Source organism: Marmota marmota, unplaced genomic scaffold (genome assembly GCF_001458135.2).
Source record: "Marmota marmota marmota unplaced genomic scaffold, marMar, whole genome shotgun sequence".
NCBI classification, from domain to species: domain Eukaryota; kingdom Metazoa; phylum Chordata; class Mammalia; order Rodentia; family Sciuridae; genus Marmota; species Marmota marmota.
In genome coordinates this window covers 35,675,268-35,696,300 of record NW_025999949.1, presented here as the reverse complement: position 1 = coordinate 35,696,300, position 21,033 = coordinate 35,675,268, and the positions used below count along the sequence as shown (strand labels likewise).

Below are 21,033 nucleotides of genomic sequence, written 5' to 3'. Positions count from 1 at the left end.
GCTCCGGCAGAGGCGGAGCAGCGGCTCGCTATTTATAGCGCCCGGCGTCACGTGGTGGGCGGTGACCGGCCAGCGACCCGGCTCCAGGCCTCTGCACACCTGCTGCCTAAAGATAGCCCCAGCCCCCGCCCACAGCTACTAACTAGGGGGCCAGCCGGCAAGGAGAGGAAGGCCAGGTGCCAGGGCCTCTCTGGGACCTTGGGGGTTCCCGCGGCCCCACAGCCAGCAAGGACTCCTAGCGCAGAGAGGAGGGAGGGCTGCACAGGGTGCCCTTCTAGAAGGTCCAGAGGAGCTGGCCAGGCGCACTGCGAGGACGGCCTCCCAACATGGAAAGCTGTACACCCAGAGACTCCTCCATGCACAGCACCCACCATGTGCCACACACTGCTGTCCCCCTGTGGGTTGGCTACTCTCACACCAACATCATCCCCAGCTTATGGCTGAGGAAACAGGCACAGATCCTAGGAGCGCCTCAGGGTCGCACCAGGTAGGAAGACAGCCAGGGAGCCGTCTCCAGCCCCACCCATCTCCAGGTTCTGTGCAGATGCCCTCCAAAGCCCTACCCTGGGTTCCCCACTTGCTCCCACCAACGCGTCCTGGCTTTGCCTCTCAAGAGCACCGTGTCCAGGAACTCAAGTGCTCCCGGGACTCTGGGCCCCAGAGGGGAGCCTAGCATTGTGGTCAACACCATGCCTGTCCCGGCCCCCAGAGGCCCTCAAATCACTGTGGAACAGGGCATGTGTAGCCCCCAGCACACAGGGTCCCCAGGGGCCTTGCCTTGCTGGGAACCCTGCTCCCAGTCTGGCTCCCAGACAGACAGCCTGGCCCCTGCAATCAGCATTCAGCACAAGAGCGGGCTGGCCAGGGGCCAGCAGAGAACACAGTTCCTCCAGGCATTCCCCACAACACACCCAGAGAACATCCCATCAGCCATGTCTGCCACTCTGGCCTCCTACCACCCCCAACTGGGTGAGCAGTCATGGGGTGGGATGGCTATACCCATGCTGGGTGGACCCACAGGACCCCAGCCAGGTAGTCCTGCCCACCAGCTCAGGAGTCCTGGGGTGAGTGCTCCTGGCAAGGGCTCCCCTCCTGAGTTCGCTGAGCACAGCAGGCAGGCCTTGGGGTCCGACTCCCACACCATGCCCTCAGCTCACCACTACCGGAGCACCTCCCAGGAGGCACAGGTGGGGACGGGTCAGCTCTGAGCACTCACTGCCCCCCATCTCCCACCTTGACCACGGTCTATCTGCACAACTGCTGCCTAAAGATAGCCCCAGCCCCCGCCCACTCACTGTCCCCACCAGCAAGGTACCAACATTGGCCACACTGTATCAACCAAACAGCAGCACAGAGAAGCTGAGCAACTGGCCCAAGTAACCCAGCCAGGAGGCAGAAGGACAGTAGCTGGCCCCAGGCCTTGCTCCTCCTGGCCCCAGCCCTCTGGGAGAGAGCACACAGGGCACGCTGCCCGCCCCTTCCGTTTCCTCACAGGAGAGGGGTCTCTTAGTGAAAAGTCCATTGAGTTCTGGAATGCTGGGACCAGGACAACGTCCACTGTGCTCCTACTGCTGCAAATAAGGCAGGCATGCTGTCCCCACCTTGGGCCCCGCCCCATGCCTGGGACCTCTGGGAGGCCTGGGGGGCACCTGCTCAGCTGGCCTAGCACCAAGTCCTTCGGAGAAGACTATTTATATCATGACAGGAGCTGTTCCTGGAACCCTCCCAGAGCAAGCCCAAGTCTGCCCACTGCTGGGGGCCGAGGGGAGACTGGAGCAGGCCAGCCTCACCCACCCCCAGGAAGGCCCCCGGCTCCTGCACTCTGCAGCACAGAGGTGCCCTTCACCAACCAGGCACTCCGCCCCCTCTACCTCTGCACCGTCCCCTCTCCCTTGGCCTCATGCCTTTAGAGTTCGGTGTGTCCCAGTCCCAGGGGACAGCCTAGCAGGAGGAGGGACAGAGAGATCCTTAGTTCCACCCCTCCTCTCACCTCCCACACGGGCCCTGGCACCAAGAGGGCTCCCGCTTGCTTGTGGAGGGAAAAACAACCCAGTGTTCTGGGCAGAGGTCCAATCTGGGAAACATTCAGAACCCATCACGGGATCTTAGCACCCGAGGTCTGAGGGTCTCAAAGGTCACCACCTGACCATCTTGCACCCATCCTGGGATGGGGCACTCGCTGCGCATCGGCAGCCTTCAGGCAGCTGCCGAGCTCATCAGTGTGCTCTGGGCACTCCCAGGCACCAAGGCTGGCATGGGGCTGTGAGAAGCCCCTGCACAGAAGCCCAGCCGACAGGTGCACTGCTGGGCAGGTGGTCAGGGAAGAGCTGGCCAGCGGGCCGGACGGGCATGCTCCTGATGCCTGGAGTCATATCACCCAGGGGCCACCTGATTCCGTGTACACTCACCCTCTTGGGACCTGTGGACTCCTCCATAGATGGAGATGCTGCCAGGGAGGAAAGCCACCCTCCAAGGTGGTGCCAGCTTGGCCTGGTCTTGGGCTGGTCATGGGGTGCCTGGGCTGTGACCTGGAAACAGCTACAGGGAGCCAGCCTGGGTTTCCCCAGGGGGCAGGCACCTGTCTTCCCTGCCAAGGACCTTGAGACCTGCCAGCTGCAAGGACAGTCCCCAGAGCTCAGCCACTGCCACGCAGACCACCCTCGCCACACACATGGTTTTAACAGTGCTCAGCGGGGCACAGCATTGACTTGCCAACCAAGAGTATCCACTCCCCAAGGCCACCCTCAGTGTCACCAGCCACCAGTACTGCCTGGGCAGGCCCCTTCTCCACCAAAGACTGGGGAATGCAACTGACCCTTCAGTGGGCAGGCAGGCAGATGGGCACCCAGCTTAGTCACAGGCAAGGCCACTGGGCTCCACAGCACAGAGCGTCAGGACAGACAGACAGCGAGGCCCACAGTTACCAGGGCCTCAAACCTCGTGGCCCCTCAGGCCCTGCCAGGCCCACCCTGAACCACTCTGGCCTCCAATGGCACCAGCTGAAGTTGACCACTAGCAGGGGCTTAGGACCATCCACCACTGACCAGGATGACCCCTTCCATTACCCACAATGCCCTCTGCCCTCCCCAAGGTCAGCACTGGCTGGGGCGTCTTCTGCTCCCTCCAGCCCCTCTGGCCTCCCTGCTCCGGTCCCAGACCTCAGGACCCCGGGGGGAGAGGCATCCCTTCATCGTCCTGTTCCACCCGTTGTTGAGCGCCGCCCGCAGCAGGCACAGGTGGAGCTTGGCAGAGGCAGGACAAGAAGGGGGCAGGACAAATGGGAGCAGGGTGGGCAGGCAGCCGTGGTGCCAGGGGTGCCCATGCGGGCCTCGCTACTGAGGCCAGGGCCACTTTGTCCCAGGCCTAGCTCCTCCGAGAGACCCCGCTCTCCCAGGCTATGGGTACAGGTTAGAAGGTGGCATTGTACCAGTGCCACCCCTCACTGGGCTGCGTGGCTCACCCCACCCTCGCCACTCACAGGGTCAGCTCTGCTGCCCACTCCTCCACACCAGCTGCCTGTACACCCCTGTGGCTCCTGAGGAGTGCCCCCCACCACCTCCAGCCCCTGGCCCTGCCTGTGCCCCTGCCAGGGCCTGTTTCTCCCCGCTGTGCTTCAAACACCTCCCCCCAGGGAGAGTCCAACCAACCACAGGTCCTCTCTGATGCTCAGTTTCCTCATCCGTACAATGGGATAGAACAGCAACTCCCTCACGGAGCTATCAGTTATCAGGAGTAATGCATTCAGCCAGCCAGCCCTCCCACCAAGGCGGGGACCAAGGTAAGGACCCACGTGTCCCTGCCGTGCAGGGCAGGTCAGTCTGGGTTTGGTAAGTAAGCTTTGCCACTTCCAACCCATACTAGATAGGGAACCAGGGGCCATATCATCTGCCAACCCACACACATGGCGAAGCCTAGACCAGGGCTGCAGGTAGAATGACGGCCCTTGGGGCTGGGGTTGTGGCTCAGTGGTGGAGGGCTCGCCTAGCACGTGTGGGGCCCTGAGTTCTATCCTCAGCACCACGCAAAAATAAATAAATAAAATAAAGGTATTGTGCCCAACTACAACTAATAAATAAATAAACAGAATGACAGCCTTGTTCTACCACTGCTCACACACCTTCCATGGCTCCCTATGGACTACCAAACCAAATCTGGGCTTTTCAGCTTGGCTCACTGCTTCTTAATAGGAGGACAAGGGGAAGGGTTGTAGGATCACCCATCCAGGCACCATCTTCTCTCTGCCCAGACCACCCCTGCACACTCGAGATGAGGCCAGTGCCCTCTTCCCCTAAGTAGCCTGAGAGCAGTCTCCACGCCTGTGCCTCCCCTGCCACGTCCCATTCACATGTTCACCTGTTGAGCACCTCTGGGCTCCAGGCCCCACGTGGGCACTGGCTGGAGTCAGGGGTGAGTGAATGGCCATGATCCACCTCAGGGAACATAGCCAGGTGGAGGTCAGTGGGAGACCTGCAGTCACCAGGTGAGGGACTACAGTAGAGGGCAAGCTGGACCACAGAAAGTCGCCACAGCAGGGAAGATTCATGGGGTCTCTCTGAGGAGGTGGTCTTCAGGCAGAGACAGTGGGCCCACACCCCAAACATTGCAAGGGCCTCCATGGTGGGGGCACACAGACTCTCCACAGAGCCCCAAACAACAGCACACACCAGTGTCTGCCCTGCTGGAAGCTCAGAGCTCTTTCCTGGCGCACCTCCATGAGCGCACCACCCTGCACAGGTCTCGGTGCACACCAAGGCCCAGGAGGCCCATCTTTCTCAGGGGCTGATGGAGGGCAGAGCTGTCAAGACCTGGCTCTCTGCTTCCATACCCATGTTTCCTACTTCTCTCCCACCCCAGCAAATCACACAGCCTCCTCTGTGCAGAACGCAGACCTAGGGAGGCTTCAGATGCACAAGGGGGCCTGCAGGGCAGAAGCAGCAAGGGACCTCTCCAGGATGTCTAGCCACTGCACTTCCCAGAGTGTCCACTCAGAGCCCAGAGACTCTTGCTCTGCACACAGCTATGACCAACCTGGAAAGCCAGCCACACTGGAGCACCTCACAGGGATCCACCTGTTAACCCAAGGTGACATCAGATGCCACACAGCAACAGTGAATAGGGTTCCCCCTAATGAGCACCTCGTCCACAGAGCTCAAAGCCTGACAGGTCAAGCATCCTGAGGTCCTCCAATGACCAGCTGCAGGGAGGCATCCACAGCTCTCACCCCACCCAGCCACTCTGAAAAGAAGGGCTCACCAGCCTCAAGGGCTGTGGGGACCATGCCCCAGCTGCAGAGAGCATGCTCAGAGCCAGCCCTTCATTTGATGGCCATTCCAAAACCCCAGATCCAGGCCAGTTTAGTCCCGAGTCCTCCAAGCCCAACTATGTACCAGAGTGACCAGGACAGTCCCATTCATGATAGCTGTCCAGGAGCAGTTGCTCACAGCAGCTCCCTTAGTGAAGGGACTAGTGACCAGGGATAAACCATGTGGTCACTGAGTATTGATCCTAATCTAACCAAACAGAATAGGGCAGTGGGGCACAGAAACTGCCTAAAGGCAAAAGAGCCAGGCCGGACCGCCCACAGGACTCCAGTCCCTGTGCTACCAGGGGTCCTGTCCCACCTCTGATGTGAAGCTGGCACGAAGTGGGGCGACGGTGCTCTCAGGAGACATATGCACAGCCACGGAGGCTGGTGCCAGGTCGGGGGCGGGGCTTGGGCACCTCGCAGGGTGCAAAGGGCTACAGCAAAGCAGAGGCTCCGCATGCGCAGCTCGGCTTCTGGACCCAGACAGTTCCACTCTGGCCACCAGGGCGGCGCCCTCCCCGCCTGCCCCTGGCAAGACCTGAGATGAAGACCTCATAGGCGCCTGCCAGGGTCTGCCCCCACCCAGGCCCGCCAGGCGGCGACACTCACCCGGCCAGTCCTCTGCGCTCCAGCTCAACGCTGCTCCGGCTTTATGCCGCCTCGCCCGCCCGCCTTCCCCTTAGCGGCAAAGCTGGGGCGGGAGAGCGGGGGCAGGGCAGCCCCCAGGATCCCGGACCGGCCCAAGCTGGGTGGGGACGCAGGGTCCCAGGGCCCCGCGCGCGGGCACCCTGGCTGGCTCAGCGACAGAGCCCCTCCCAAGTGGGGCGGGCCTCGGGGCGGCCCCAGGGGCTGGGACAGCCCCGCCCCACTGCCATGACCCTTGCAGGGGTTACACATCCCAGGGTCGCCTGCCCCGCGGGCTGCAGCTGGGAAGAGGGCCCGGGCGTCCTCCCTGCGTGGAAATCACTGCACCCTACCACTCCCACCCAGAAACACCCAGGGGCTGGGGATCGCCCTTGTAGGCAGCCGCCTGGATCTGGCCCTGAGCCCGCTCTGGCGCACTCAGTTCATCCTGGGGACATCGCTTCCTCCCTGAAAGAAGCGAGACAGCGGTGCTGCTCCCCCACCCGACCCAGGCCCCTACCATGCTCACCGCCTCCCCAGCACTCACTGAGTTCCTTCCTCGGGAAGTGGGAACCCTACCAGCTGGGGAAGAGGGTGTTCCTGCTTCCCAGAGCCGCCACTTGCCCCTCCCATCAGGATGCTGGCCCTGCCACCCTGAAGCAGAGGGTCCTGGGGCAAGGTATCTCAGGCCAGGCCAGCTCCCAGGACTGTGCCCCTGGGGCAGAGGAGCTACCAAGAGTTCATGCACATTCTGCACCCCCTGGGGAGCAGCAGGGCTACTCCTAGCTAAAGAACTGGCTTGACCTCTGTCACCAAAACAGCTGCTCTGTGACTGCACCACCCCTGCCAAGCCACCCCATCCACATGGTCTGTCTCCCCAAGTCTGCCTTCCTGCTGCCCACACCCACTCCCCAGATAGAAGCCTTTCCCAAGGGGCCTGGACCAGCTCCTTAGCACTTTGGCCAGTGCCTGAAGCCCTCCTTACTGCCCAGCCTTTCCACCTCTCTGCCCCTCAAGGCACCCAGGCCCCTGCCAGGCACAAGACACTTCTTCTGCCACCCGGCCTGGCCTCCTGCTGGGCTCTCCCCCCACCCTGCTGGGCCACCTCTTCCCATCCTCCCCTGTAAGAACCTCTCCTGCCCCTCTCTCTGGGACAGCCTGAGGCCAATCTGTCTGGATGACCCACAACAAGTCCTTTGTGTACTGCCCCACAGAAACTGCTAACCTGGGATCATTATGCACAAATGGCCTGGAGGGCAAGGGCAGCCTCTTGCCAGCAGCCCAGGCCGCAGCCGAGTGAGGACTCCCAGTCTAGTGCTCATCCCTTGCCTCCCAGTGTGACTGAGAACCCAGTATGGACATGGCCCAAGTGGGGCGCTCTGACGTGCACACACTGACACACGCACACAGACGTGTACACATCAGAACAGATGCCTGCGCCAGGAAGAGGAACCCATTCCCCTGCAGTGGCCTGGCCCACAAGCCCCCCAGAGGCACCAAGCCAAGCAGTGCTGCCCTCTGCTGCGCCTGCCCCACTGCGTGCGCCTGCCTCAACACCTCCAGGGACCTCATGACCCAGTGTTCACCTTTCTAAGGTCCAGGGCCCCAGAGGGCTGGAGCCTTTGGTGGAACCTCCCACTGGAGGCCCTGGACTAGTCACCCCACTCACCCTGAGGCAACCCAGCCTGGTCTTGGACAGAGATGCTGAATTCACAGGGGCTTCAAAATGGTACCCTTGTATATATGCAGGTTCCCAGCCAAACCCAAATGAGGGCCCCATCTGTGTTTGCACACAGAGCCAGGCTAGCCCAGGCAGTTGGGAGCTGAGTTCACAGACCTTGGCCCCTGTTCCCTGCTCTCGGCCTCCCTGTCTGGAGAGCCCAGAATTCTGATTATAAGATGCTGGCAGCAGCTTCCAGCTATGAGCTGGAATTCTAGAGTACAGGGCATCAGGTCAGGAATTCTGCAGCTCCAGGATCCTAGAGGGTTAGAGGCAGACTTGAAAGCTGCCCTGGCCTTGGCATTGGACCTGAGTACCCACAGTCTCATACTTCCTCCTGGGACCCATTTGGGCTGGTGCCGACTCCTGGCACTGTGCCACCCAATGGTGACCAGAGGGCATGGAGTTTCATAGATCCATTTAAAGATAATGGCCTATAAGAGGGAATTTGTCCCCCACAAACCCCTGCCAGTAACATTGAGGCCCAGAGGAGGTCCCTGACTGGGTTCCTGAGAACTCAGGGTCCCTAGATCACTAGGCATAGCCTCTGTCCCTCCTGTGCCACACACATGGTACCACCCAGTGGACCTCAACAGACACAGTGAATCACAGGGCAGCAACCAGGCCTCCAAGTCCAGCCTCAGAGCCCAGAATTCTGATTGTAAGATGCTGGCAGCAGCATCTAGGTGCATCCCACAACCCAGCGGTCTCTCTCGCTGGCCAGGATTGGGCTGTTCAGGAAAGTCCTACCCACCTGGGGTCGCCTGCCTTGGCCTCCACTGCACATGCTCACCAGGTGCTGAGAAGGCCCCGGAGTGCTACAGTGGACCCAAAGGCCTCTCCTGGGCTCTCTGGCCTTGTCACCAGCACTCCGCAGGGATCGTGGCACCGCTCCCAGCCGAGAGCACGACTGCTCAGGTAAGCAGGCTAGCCGTCAGCGTGGCCCGGGGGCACACCAGGTACACAGCGGGCTCAAGCCATGCCACTCAGCAGAAAGGACCCAAAATCCTGCTGGATTCCACGTGCCCAGTGCCAGGGGCCCACAGTTCCTCTCCATGGAAGGAGGTCACAGCTCCTCCTCGGGATCCCCAGATCATATGAGGGACACCAGCACTAGGCAGGTCATATGGCCCCTCCCTGATGCCTGACCCCGACTCTGGGAGCAGGGTTCGATCCCACCCAGCCCCCTCCTGGGAGGGGAGCTCTGCTCTTGGATGGGAGCCAGGCTCCCACTGACCCCACCCCCTGGGCTCACTTCCCCTGCAGGACCCAGTCAGCAGGCTGCGCAGGAAGCTATGGTCCCACACGGCAGCAGGACCTTGAGACATCATGGTAGGGTGGGCACTTCTGCACTACACCAGAAGCCCTGACCGGGACAGCAGGCCTGTGTGCCTCCGTCCATGTCACAGAGGAGGCGGCTGTGGCCTGACTGGAACCCGGGTCCCTGAGCTTCCCACAGCCCCCATCCACGATCAGCCACTGCCCAGCTCACAAGCCCATCAGTTCTGGGATGTCCCTCCCTGAGCCTGGGGTACAGCCTTGCGAAGAGTGCAGGCCCAAAGATCCCTCTGTGTAATGGTCTTGCAGGGTCCCAGCATGGCCCTGTGTCCATCAGAGCAGCCCTGGAAAGCACCTGTCACCCACCCATTTTACAGATGAGGAAACTGAGGCTATGGCTGTGCAGTCAGTGACAGTCTGAGGGGCTGGGAAGGGACACAGAGCTGGCCTGGGATGGGCACGCCCTGTATATTCTCCTAAAACTGCCGAGTCCTGCAGTCATGTCGGGCTCCAGGGGGCCCAGCACCTTGCACCTGCTTCAGCCCAGGAACCCCCGCCCCAGTCCCACACAAAGTCCAGGGTCCCTGAGGCTAGGCAGACAGGAAGAGGTCTGAGGTCACAGAGCAAGCCAGGGCCGCTGGCCAAGGCCCTGTGGACACACGTCAGAGGGCCCTGCTGGAGTCGCGGGAAAGTGTTCTGACCTGGCTTTGGGAGGCCATGTCCAAAATAGCCAGCACGCCCAGCGAGGGGCTCAGCCGGGCACGTAGGCCACTGCCCCAGGGCTGCCACGCTGGCCGGGAAGGTCGTGGCTATTTCTGGGCTGGCCTGGTGGTGAGTGCACTTTGGGGTGTGGTGGGGGGACCCACGCAGCCACAGCCCCCGAGCCATAGAGATCCTGCGGGGAGCGCTGTGCCGTGGCCTTCCCCGCAGAGCCCCCTCCCCACCAGACACCTGGAGCCATCAGTGTGCTGGCTTCATGCCCGAACCCCTGGGGGACTCAGGTCATCACACAGGTCATGCCCTGTGCTGGGCAGAGCTGGTCCCTGAGATGACGAGGGCCCCCGCTGGAGGCCTTCAGCTGCTCCAACTAGAGCACGTGGCGGGGTGGGGGCCCAGTGGCAGGACACGGCTGGGGTTCACATGCCACATGGCTCACCCCATGCACGTGCAGGCACCCCACACATGCCAGGCCCTTAGAGGCAGACCCCGCAAGCCCACCCAGAGGTGCCCACACGGGGCCCGCTGTGTGCAGCCTCCCCTGGGCCACTTATCATCTGGGTCACAGTCCTCACCTCAGCCCTGCTAGCACCAGTGACCAGCTGACATGAGGAACCTGAGCCACAGAGAACCCTGAAACTTGTCCCATGACCCCAGTGGCCTCCACTCAAGTCCAAGGCAGGAAGGCTCCCAGGCGAGGGGACACTCCCACCAATCACCTGACCCTGGGCTTGACCCATGTCTCTTCAACACCGTTGCTCAGCCTGTGCCACTGCTCCCAGAGCCCACCCCTCACAGAGTGTCACCACATGGGGGTCTGGCCTGTTGACCCCTGGGCCACGCACTGAGAGCTGTGGGAGGGGCACGTCCCTCAGCCTTCTGTGCCTTGGTTGCCGGGCTGAGGACCAGCTCTCTGAAGCCATCCTTCCTGAGGCTGTCTTAGGTGGTCCCCTGGGACCTGGGGACGCTAGCCTTTCTAAGAGGCCTTGCCTGAGTCCCTCAAGCCCCACAGTGGGCCTGGCACCCCCCAGGGGCTCTGAGAGGACCCACACTCAGGCTGGCGCTGCAGGGTCCTCTGCCTGGTGGGACAGTGCCTTGGCACACAGTGTAGGCTGGGTTCAGGGGATTTCGTTCTTGCAGGACTTGTCAGAGCCAGACTTGGGACTTCTGGAGTGTTCGACACCAGGCACTAGTGACGAGGGTATTCACAGACCTTCAGACCAACAACACGGGGCAGGGTCACCAGTGCTTCAACCCACACCCCGCCTACACGGCAGCAGGAGGACAGCAGCCACAGCTCACTGCTGTCCCTGGCCAGCCCTGCCGATGTCCCAGAGCAGCTTCCCAGGAGAGGGCAGGAGGGGGTCACTGGGCAGTCCTGGAGGTGGGTGTTAGGCTGAGCTTGCAGGTGCCAGGCAGCCGCAGGCTCTGCCTGGGGGAAGCCTTTCTTGGGAGCTAGACGGGGCTCCCAGGAGGACTTTATGGAGAACCTGAAGGACAGGCCAGGAGCACGTCCTTTAGCTTGGGGACACCCAGCCTGCTCCCTCCCGTGCCCTCTGGCACTGCTGCTGGTGCCTAGCAGGCACAGGTAGAAGGAGGTCAGGCCCCAGGCCCCAGGCAAACAGGAGGCAGGCACAGGCTGGGGCTTCCCAGCCCTCCATCCTGTCCCTAGCCCGGGGAGTGCCAGCCAGGGGTGGAGGGAGCCCTCAGGGGAGCTGGTCGGTCCTGCCAGCTGCAGAGCCTCGGGGCGGCCTCTGGGGTAGGGAACTTGCCTGAAGTGGCAGCACCGTGCTCAGATGGATGCCTACCGAGGGCCAGACAAGGACTCCAGGACCTGGGGACCAGAAGGCCTTAGCCGCACTTCCTCCATAGCCAGGCTCTGGGGACACACAGGGAGCTGGGCAGACAGCCACACAGGGGGACAAGGAGAACGTCCCATGGGGCTACACACAGGAGGTGGGTGCCTTACCCAGCAAGGCCACCTTGTCCCCAAGCTTCTGCCCTTCCCTCCCCCAGCTGCAGGGCTCGGCCAGGGCAGGAGGGACTCCCCACCTCCTTTCCACTTGGCGCTCCCACCAGACCCTCGCGGTGCAGCAGTGGGCATGTGCTCTTCCCCAGCAGCTGGAGGGCCCGGCTGCTGGAAGCCCAGGGCGGCCGTCATCCCTGTCCACAGACCCCACCTGCTCCCCGCCTCCAGGGCCGCCCTCATGCTTCTCCAAGGAGGTGAATTCTAGCAAGAGGAGATTCAGCCGCCGCTGTGCCCAGGAGCAGTGGCTGTGCTCCTCCCACCAATTCCAACCATCACGGCCACAGAGACCTGTGACCGCTGACCACCTCAGTCCTAAGGGTTTGCCTGTTCCAGGCACTTTCTCATGGGTGGGGACAGACACCAGCCTGCGGTGTCGAGGTTCTACCTTGTGGCCCAGTCACACCCTGCTGCCTGGATACCCCATGCTTTGTTTCTGCGCTCCTCGCGGAGACATCTGGGTCATTTCCAGGAGCATTTTGATGTTTGCCATCGGGGACAGAGCCAGGTGCAGGGGACGTTGCCAGGGCAGAGAGGCAGGGCATGGCTTACCAAACAGGCCCACCCTGGGTTCTGCTGGGACCTGGGGAGCAGGATCGTGGGGACACACAGAGGGATCAGGAGCTTGGGGCCTGGCGAGTGCAGGTGGGAGGGGCTGCAGCAACACAGCAGGACAGCAGAAGGCAGCCCACACCTGGGACACCTGGCCATCCCCTCCCAGGCCTGGCAGGCTGCTAAGGGAAAGTGGGCTTTGGGGAGGCTCTGGGCACTTCCCAGCCATCCAGTGGGGTGGGTCCCAGGCAATGAGGACAGAAGGGACCATGCCAGGGCCTGGCCCACTTCCCTAGGAAAGCTCAGAAGGTGAAGGACTTGTCAGAATGGGCCTTCAAAGAGGGGAAGGGTTTGTCAGCACGCGAAGGGTTAAAGCACACCCGGGAGCATGGGGCAAAGGTCATGGAAGTCAGGAGGACAGAACCGGCAGGAGGCAAAGCTGGGGCCCCAGAGGCTATTCAGACTGTGGGACCTTGAGCGCTGGACCAAGATGGGAAAGAAGGGACTGAGCTGGCCACAGGCTTGCAGGGTAGTGCAGGCCACATGTGAGTGCATTCACACTTGACCACTGAGTCTGGCCCTATCTGATCACACAGTGGGTGGACATCCCCAGAGTCAGGTCATCCTCGGGCAGTCTGGGATGACACACCAACAGGACACTACTGGACACACTGTCCCTTCTTGTCTTAACAGAAGAGCAAAGGGGGAGGGTGTCTCAGTGAAGGTACAGCTGGGGCCCAGGAAGCTGCCAGTGGGAGGGGCCACAGAGGCCTGGGGCAGAGACAGCTCTCCACAGTCCTGAGTCCAGTACAAAGCGAGGAAATGGAAAGTCCCTCAAGTCCCCAGGAGAGCAGCCCTGGGTGGCTGCCAGGTGAGAAGGAGAGTGCTGCCCCAGAGCAGGACACCCGGGGTGACCACGACACCAGGCAGCATCTACTCAGAGCCAGCCTCCACCCTGACACCCAGGTATCCCAGCCCCTGCCCTGTCCCCTACCTGGTGACACCAAAGTCAGATCACAGTCTCCTCTGCTCAGATCCCTCAAGGGCGCCCTCATAGCCCCAAAGAAAAGCCACATCCTGGCCCTGTAGGTCCCATGACCGGCTCCATCCACCCTGACGTCCTCCCACAGCCCGCTCCTGACTGCACCAGCCTCGCCCGCCCCCAGCTGTTCCTGCGGCCCGCCCAGCACCCTCCCGCTCCCAGCCTCACCCTGGCTGCGCCCGTGGCCAGGAGCATATGCCCCTCCAGCAACCTCCTCCTTATCACTCTGACATCGGGTTCTGTCCTGGGCAATCTCACTAACTACGGCCAGCACCCCATCCACCAGGCATCGCCTGTCCTCCCAGACCAGCCCGTGGGCCTCGCTCCCGCAGAGCAAGAGCTCCGGCATGGTGCCACCTGTCTGCCTGGTGCTCCACGGGCACTGCATACAGTAGGAGCCCTCTTGGTATCTGAATGCATTTAACTGTCCTGTGAGAGACAGGGCAGGGCCATCATGCCCAACAGGTGGAGGAGGATGAGGAGGACCTGGCCTGGCCAGGAGCCTGCTGCCATCGAGGGTGGAGTGATGGCCAACAGCAGGCCTGTCTCTTCCCACCTGGTTCCTTCCCCCAGGGACCTGGTGCCACTGCTGTCAGACAATGTCCACAGCGCCTCATGGATGGACCCAAAGTCACTGCTCAGAGCATCCCAGGAGATTGGACTCCAACCTCAGGACTCAGGAGGGCCTGGAGGAAGGACCTCCTGCTGGAACCACCCAGGGAGCCCTCAAGGAAGACAGGACATGGCTAAGCACCCAGAAAGAACCACGCTCGCGGCTGAACAGGCCAGTAGTCAGGAGGCCAGGTGCACAGGACTGAGGGTCCCTCAGCTGGTGGCAGGTCCTAAATCGAGCCTGTCAACTCAGGTTGTGGGCCACAGCAGCAAGCCTGCCCATTCCCCTGGGCACCCCATGACTCTGCCTATTGGTGACCTGTCTGTCCTCCTGTGGACTGTGGGCTGTGGTCAGCAGGTCAGCCCATGCATCCTGGGGCCCTGAAGGCAGCACGGGGCAGCCAGAGTGGGGACGGGACGACCCTTACAAACTGAGCACCTCGGCCATTTTTAGTTACTTCCCAAAGATGCCCAGCAGTGTAGACAGTAGGTCCTCAGCGTGGGTGCTGCCAGCAGTGGAGGGGGACTTTCACCGGGGCTTCCTGGCGCCAGGTGCTGCTCTGAGAGCCCGGCACAGGCCTGCTGGGGCGTGAGAGGCACAGAGAACACAGCAGGCCCCTCCTCCACACTGTCCCCGCTGCCTCCCAGAGGCTCTCAGGAGTCCCTGAGGATGTACCCCCTCCAAAGACACTGTGAGCCACGACTCTGGGTCACTGACAGCAATTGCTGAGTCCCTCTAGGAACCAGGCACCACACAGTACTCTCCAGACTCACCACCATGGCAGCCCCTGGTTCCCAGAGGCCCGCTGTCCTGGGGGGACAACCAGTCCTGGGTCCTGACACAGCCTCTGGAGACAGGGGTCCCCACCACCAGTGCTGCTTCCTGGCTGGACCACAGAACACCATGCCCAGTGCAGGCGTTGGGACCAGCCAGTGACCCTCCTGAGACACAGGCTGCTGTCCCCACCACCAGGACTCACGGAATATGCATGCCCACCCAGGACCCTGCTGAGGTCGGGGTGACCGGCCTATGGCACCAGTGTTCTCCTGGGCACCACCAGAGACGGTTCTCAGGCCACTTCCTCCTATGTGGGGAGGGACTGCGGGGATGCTGCCCAGGAAAACTGTCCCAGGGTAGGGCTTTGCCCCCAGGAGCCAGAGGGGAAGAGGGCGTGGGGACAGGCAGGACAGAAGTGAGTGGACTGAGGCTGAGGAGCCTGTTGCCTGACCCCAGATCCCTCCCAAATCCTGAAGGCAGAGGAGAGGCCTGGACAGGAACCAGGCAGCCAAGAACACAGGACACAGGCCCACTGGGTCAGAGTCCCGCCTAGGGCCAAGCAGCCCTGCTGGCAGTGTCCGTGGGAACAGTCCCCAGGTCCCAAGGGCCATACTCAAGCTAAGGAGACTGCCACAAATGCCAGGGCTGCTGGACATGTCCTATGGGGCGGAGCCCAGGCCCCTGAGTCAACTCCAGCATGTCCAGACTATGGGCTGACCTGGGGAGGTCCCAGGGGAACCTCCAAGAGGGGATGGAGGGCTGGGGGAGGCGGGGGAGAAAGAGGGGTCTGCAGGGCCACAACCACCCAAACGGGGCTGGACGAGGCCTGCCCACTTCACCTCCCTCACCCTACTCTGCCCCTTGGAGCCCCAAAGCCCCCCTCCCACACTGTACCCTGGGCTGTACCCTCTGCCTGCTGCCTTCCCCAAGTCCCTTTTCCTGGGTACTTCCTCCTCCGCCCAGCCCCCACCCAGGGTGGTCTGTGGGACTAATGTCAAGGGCTCCTCCTCCAGATCCCACATCACATAGACCACCCAGGCTGAAGCGGGCTGCGGCCCACCTGGGTCTCATCTAGGGCCTGTGGGTGTGGGAGGGTGGCGGACAGGGCGGGTGGACACATGGACCCTGCTCCAGCCCTCAGCACCTCAGGGCCCCAGCCCTGCCCAGCTCTGTTCTCCCAGCTCCCTGCCCCCGCTCCAGCGGGGACTCCACAGCACAGGCCCCCAAGCTGTTGGCTGTCCTCACAGGCCTGGGAGCCCCTGGGGACGGCCCTTCCGGTGACTTCCTGCCAGGGCAGCCAGGGGGAGGGTAAACAAGGCCTCCAGATGGCTTCCTGTGGCTGGGCAGCGTGGGAACTACCCGCCAGTGGAGGCCATCAAGGGGCGGGTGGGAGCAGGGGGGTCTGCACCATCTGTCAGCAGAGCATCCACTGCAAATGGGCCCCTGCCCCTCATGAGCCTCCCAACGTCTGCCAAGAGAGGACTTCATGTCCCCACTTGCAGAGGGAGACACTGAGGCACAGACAGGCAGGTCACACCAGAGGCCACAGCAGGGCTTCCCCTTAACTAGCTGCCAAGAGGGGCAAGGGCTGCTCCAGACCACCTGCAAGAACAATGCCCAGGTGTGCACCACCACCAGGCCCGCTCTCGTCCCGGCATCACTCCCCAACTGTGCCACCTGCCGGGGCCAGCCAGACAGCAGCTTCCATGCAGGGGAAGGGGCCATGGCAGCAGCTGCCACCAGGTTGCCTTGAGGATCACAGAGGTGCCCCATGTGAGTCCCTGCTGCCAGCCCCAAAGAGGCTCAGCAGGTGCCTTGTGGGTAATGCTGGCCCAGCGGCCCTGAGCCGGGTCGGGGGGTCGCCTGCAGGTGCCTTGTGGGTAATGCTGTCCCACTGGTCCTGAGCTGGGGGGTGGGGGGGTCGCCTGCAGGTGCCTTGTGGGTAATGCTGACCTAGTGGCCCTGAGCTAGGATGGGGGGTGTCGCCTGCAGGTGCCCTGTGGGTAATGCTGGCCCAGTGGCCCTGAGCTGGGTGGGGGGGGTCGCCTGCAGGTGTCTTGTGGGTAATGCTGGCCCAGTGGCCCTGAGCTGGGTGGGGGGTGTCTCCTGCAGGTGCCCTGTGGGTAATGTTGGCCTCCCGACCCTGAGCTCGGGAGGCCGCCTGCACCTAGCTCACCCCTTCCTGGAGCCTGGTGGCTCGCTCCTTCCACACCACCATACCACCTCCCACAAGTCCACCTTGACTGTCTAGCAAGGCAGTCCCCTTCCTGCCCCACCATGACCTCAAAGCCTCCAGAAAGGCGAGGGACATATGCTCAAGAATGGTGACTACTGCCCCCTGCAAGTCCTGCTCAGCCTTGGGGTCCTTCTTGGGGTCAAGACCACTCCTCTCTGTCCATTCTGACCCCCCACAAGGACAGCCAGGCTTGGCAGCCTCCTGAAAGGCTCGGGGAAGTGGGACTGAGGCCCTGCCAGCAGCCTGCGTCCCTCCCACCCCACAGCAGCCAGGAGAGGGGCCACAGGGTGACGGGGTGACAGAGCCAGGCAGCTTCAACTCTCCTTCTCCTGGGCCCAAGGCTCTGTGCTGGGACCAAGAGAGACTGCACCGCTGTCCAGATGCATGTCTATGGCAGAGGGTTAAAAAACAAGGGTCCATCTGGACCCAGGGACCAAGGGTGCTGTCAAGGCCATGGGAAACCTCAGTGAGATGTCACCCTGCCCGTGGGTGAGTCGCAGGGTTAGGGCTCATGGCAGTGAGCTGTTCCCTGGTCTGTTTAAGTTCCTGCACTGAACACGCCTCAAACTGAGCATGGTAACTGCGCCTCTGGAGCAGTGCGTGCCCCTTCTTCTGTACAGGCTCCCGGACCAGCCAGTGCTGTCCTGCACGTGCCCAGCTCGCCACAGGAGTAGCACCTAACAGGAAAGCTGAGGCACCGTGGCTGGCACTTCCCAAGGTTGCTGGCCTGGAAAAGAGCAAGGGCCTGCCTGCTGGGATCCTGTGCCTGTGACTTGACATGCACAAAGGGCTCACTATGGTCAGCCCCTACCCTGCCTGCTGGGGGTCCCGTGGTCTTCTCCTAGCTCCCCAATCTCCAGATAAGTAAACAGAGGCCCAGGAAGGGCAGAGCAGGCCCAGATTCACCCAGAAAGACCAGGCAGAGCTGGGGCCGGGCCCTGTGGCTCCCTAGGGCCCAGTGGAGGGGACATGGAGGTCACACGGGGAGGGGCAGCTGGGAGCCCCGGGTACCCCCTGAGCTTTCCCTGGCAATTCCCAGCAGATGGGCCTCTGGGCAGCTCGCCAGAGAGAAGCAGGACCCTGGAGGAAGGACCTCAGTGCTGACCCCAGGCAGGAAGATGAAAGAGAAATGTTTGCCTTGGCAGGGATCCTAGGGCCAGGCCAGGGTGAGGGGGCTCAGTTCTGGGCACCAGCAGACGATGCCAGGGTGGGGTGCCAGGAGGAAGGGGCACCCTCTCTGGGTTAGGAGCAGAGTGGACAGGCAGGTGAAACCCACAATGCATGGTGCAGCAGTAGGGCCAGTGCTGGACAGGGGGCGGGCAGGCAGGGCTCTAGGGGGACTGGGGGGATCCTCCCAAGTCAGTGGGCCTCTTCCAGGAAGCCTGAGTCACAGGAGGCCCCAGGCTGCAGTGCAGCCAAGAGCCCATGGGAAGGGGACAGGGCAGGGCAGGCCCCCACCCCCCTCTTCCCACCCGGCCAGCCCTAGCCTCAGGTCCTGGCGGGTGAGACTGAGGCTGTGGGAACGAGCTCTGGCAGCTCCTGGGAGGGGCAGGGACAGAGAGCTCGGGACAGTGGAGGGAAACTGAGGCTCGAGAAGAACTTCCTGGCAGTGACGTCGTCAACTAGCACCCCCGGTCACCTAGCTCTGGATGCCGTAGAGTCTGAGCAAGCAGCCCAGCTGGGCCCCCACCATCCACACCCCAACCTCCTACCCTAAAGTTCTCTTCTCCCAGACACAGAAGCCCCTGGACCCAAGGACCCCAGGCCCCTGCATTTGAGCCGTACCCCTCCTGCCCATCCCCACAACTGCACACCAGGGAAATCGGACCCCCCACAGGGGCTAACGAGCCACACTCCTGCCACTTTGTCCCCAAGACACGTCTGGCAATGGGACCACATGCCACAGTCTGGAGCTTCCAACCTCCCCCCTGGTGGCTCAGCAGGGGGGTCAGAATCTCCAGGGGGGCCCTAACTGGCCAGGTGTGATTCCCCAGCCCTCACCCACTGCTGTGGTGCGCCTTCTCGCCCACTGAATGGTCCTGCGGAGCAGAGACCAGGCGGGCTTATGTCTACCCTCAAGGGCTCCCCAGCAGAGAAGCTAGCCCAAAGCCACTCCCTGGCCCAGCTCACTAGCCCACTGAGGTTTTTGACAAGCAAACAATTCCTAGCACCTGTTTGGACCTAATGGCCTCTTCCCTGCTGCCCCAACTCCCCCGGCCCTGACCAGGGGCAGTCCAGGCAGGCCTCTTCCTTCCCAGCCTACATGGGCCATCCAGGGTCCTGGGTCCCATCCAGGCCTCAGCCACATGTAGCTGAGCACACAGCAAGCACATAATAAAGGTGGGGGCTCAGCAGACCGAGGACAAAGGAGGCACTGGTGGTGCCAAGGCCGAGAACTAGGGCACAAAAGTCATCCACCCAGATCAGGGCCAATCTCTGCAAGAGTTTATCCCAAGGACGGAGGACAGCATCCCACACGGGCAGTCCTGAAAGGTCACTGACGTAGAGGTAGGAATGCTGATCCCAGAGGACTGGCCGGGCCCTAGGACTGAGGTGCTCAGGCCCCAGGCAGGCATTCTTATCTAAATGTCCACCCCACCCGGCCCTACAGGGGCTCCCAGGGCACAGGTGCCCAGGCCCAGTTTCCCCACAGGAATTCTCCCCAGGGGATGTGGGTCACTGGGGCCTTCTGATTTCAGAAAGGGGTGAAGACCTGCCTCTTGCTGTGTGGCAGGTGGACAGGTTTCCTGTTGTCACAAGAGTGGAAAAGGACAGGGCAGGGGAGAGAAGTGGCCTGGCATGCAGCGGGCCCTACAGACCCTGCGGTCACCTTCCCAGAGCCGCGGCTTCCCCACCCATGGAGCATGGCACACACCGGCTGCAGTGCTGTCCTGACAGCCAGCCTGACCCGGGAATGGGCTAGGGAATGGGCTGGACACGGTGGCTCTTTCCTGAGCCGCCAGATTCCCCGCCTGGCTTCCTGGCTGGGAAAGCAGCAGTCAGAGGGTGGGCTCCAGGCCCTGTGGCGCGGGGTCCCAGCAGACACAGGACTCGCGCCTCAGCTCAGTGGCCCAGCACACTCTGCCCATCAACCATGCAAAGTCACTGTCCAATTAGATAGAGGGACACTGAGGATCAGAGAGTGGCCCAGCTAAGCCAGCCCTTCCTAGGCCACGCTCCCCACCACCTGTGGCCCCTAACCTACTTCATTCCCTCCTGGCTCAACCATCAGAAGTGACCTTGACTCCAAGTGCATGTCTATGGTACAACTGGATCACCAGCTCCACAGGGCAGGGCAGGGCCCGGGTCGTCCTATCCACAGTGGGCCAGAACTGGACACACAGTGGGCACTCATGCTTTACAGTCTGGGTGAGGAAGGAATGCCAGGCTGGCAGCATAAAGCCCAAACGCACACCACCTGGTGACCCCAAAGCTGCACCCCCAAGGACCACCAGATAATGGGAACCTCCCTTGCCAATTTACTGACCTTCCCCAGAAAGGAACAGGGTGCCATGGTGATAGGCACAGGCCCCAGGACCAGAGAGCCAAAGTTCAATCCTGGCTCTTTTGCCCATGAAATGCCCCTGGATGTCACTTTATCCCTAGGGTCCTACCCGGCTGCAAGACAGGATGATAACATGATACCTATATTCCCAGGGTGTTCCTCCCCACCTGAGAGGGACAGGAGAGGCCACTATGGTCTTAATTAACAATACTCACAGCCCAGATGACGACACTGCTGACTGCCACTGCCACGAGGCACCGCTGAGGAAACCCACCTTCTCATGGACGCTGGCGTGCAGGGCTGGGGCACCTAGATCACACACCAGGTCAGGCCTGTCCCCTCTGAGGAGTGCAGGGAGGATTCTGGGCAGGCCAGGCCAGGCCAGGGGAGTGAGCACCTGATGTCCCCAGCCTGGCTGGCACCTTGGGCAGCAGCAATGACTACCGTGCAGAGCCCTGACTTGGGGCTCCCAGATCTGGGCCATGAGCAGCAGATGAGCAGGGGGCAGCAGGAGGGCCCATGTGTCCTGGGCTTCAAGGAGTGGGGAGCAGCAAGGAGAGGTGACTTAAGAGTCCCCCGCCCCAATAGCACCCTCCCCAAGGCTCCTGGGGAAAGTAATACCTGCATGCCTACCCAGA

At 62.2% G+C, this 21,033-nt stretch overlaps 1 protein-coding gene across 1 annotated transcript in view; it reads right to left on the bottom strand.

The window, feature by feature from the left end:
• Ptp4a3 (protein tyrosine phosphatase 4A3) overlaps positions 1-6,084 on the bottom strand; it is a 15,696-nt gene extending 9,612 nt beyond the window's left edge. The window contains exon 1 of the mRNA XM_015486530.2: positions 5,915-6,084. The gene's annotated coding sequence lies outside the window, so the exon portion shown is untranslated. The remainder of the gene's footprint in view (positions 1-5,914) is intronic.
• Positions 6,085-21,033: the final 14,949 nt, after the last annotated feature.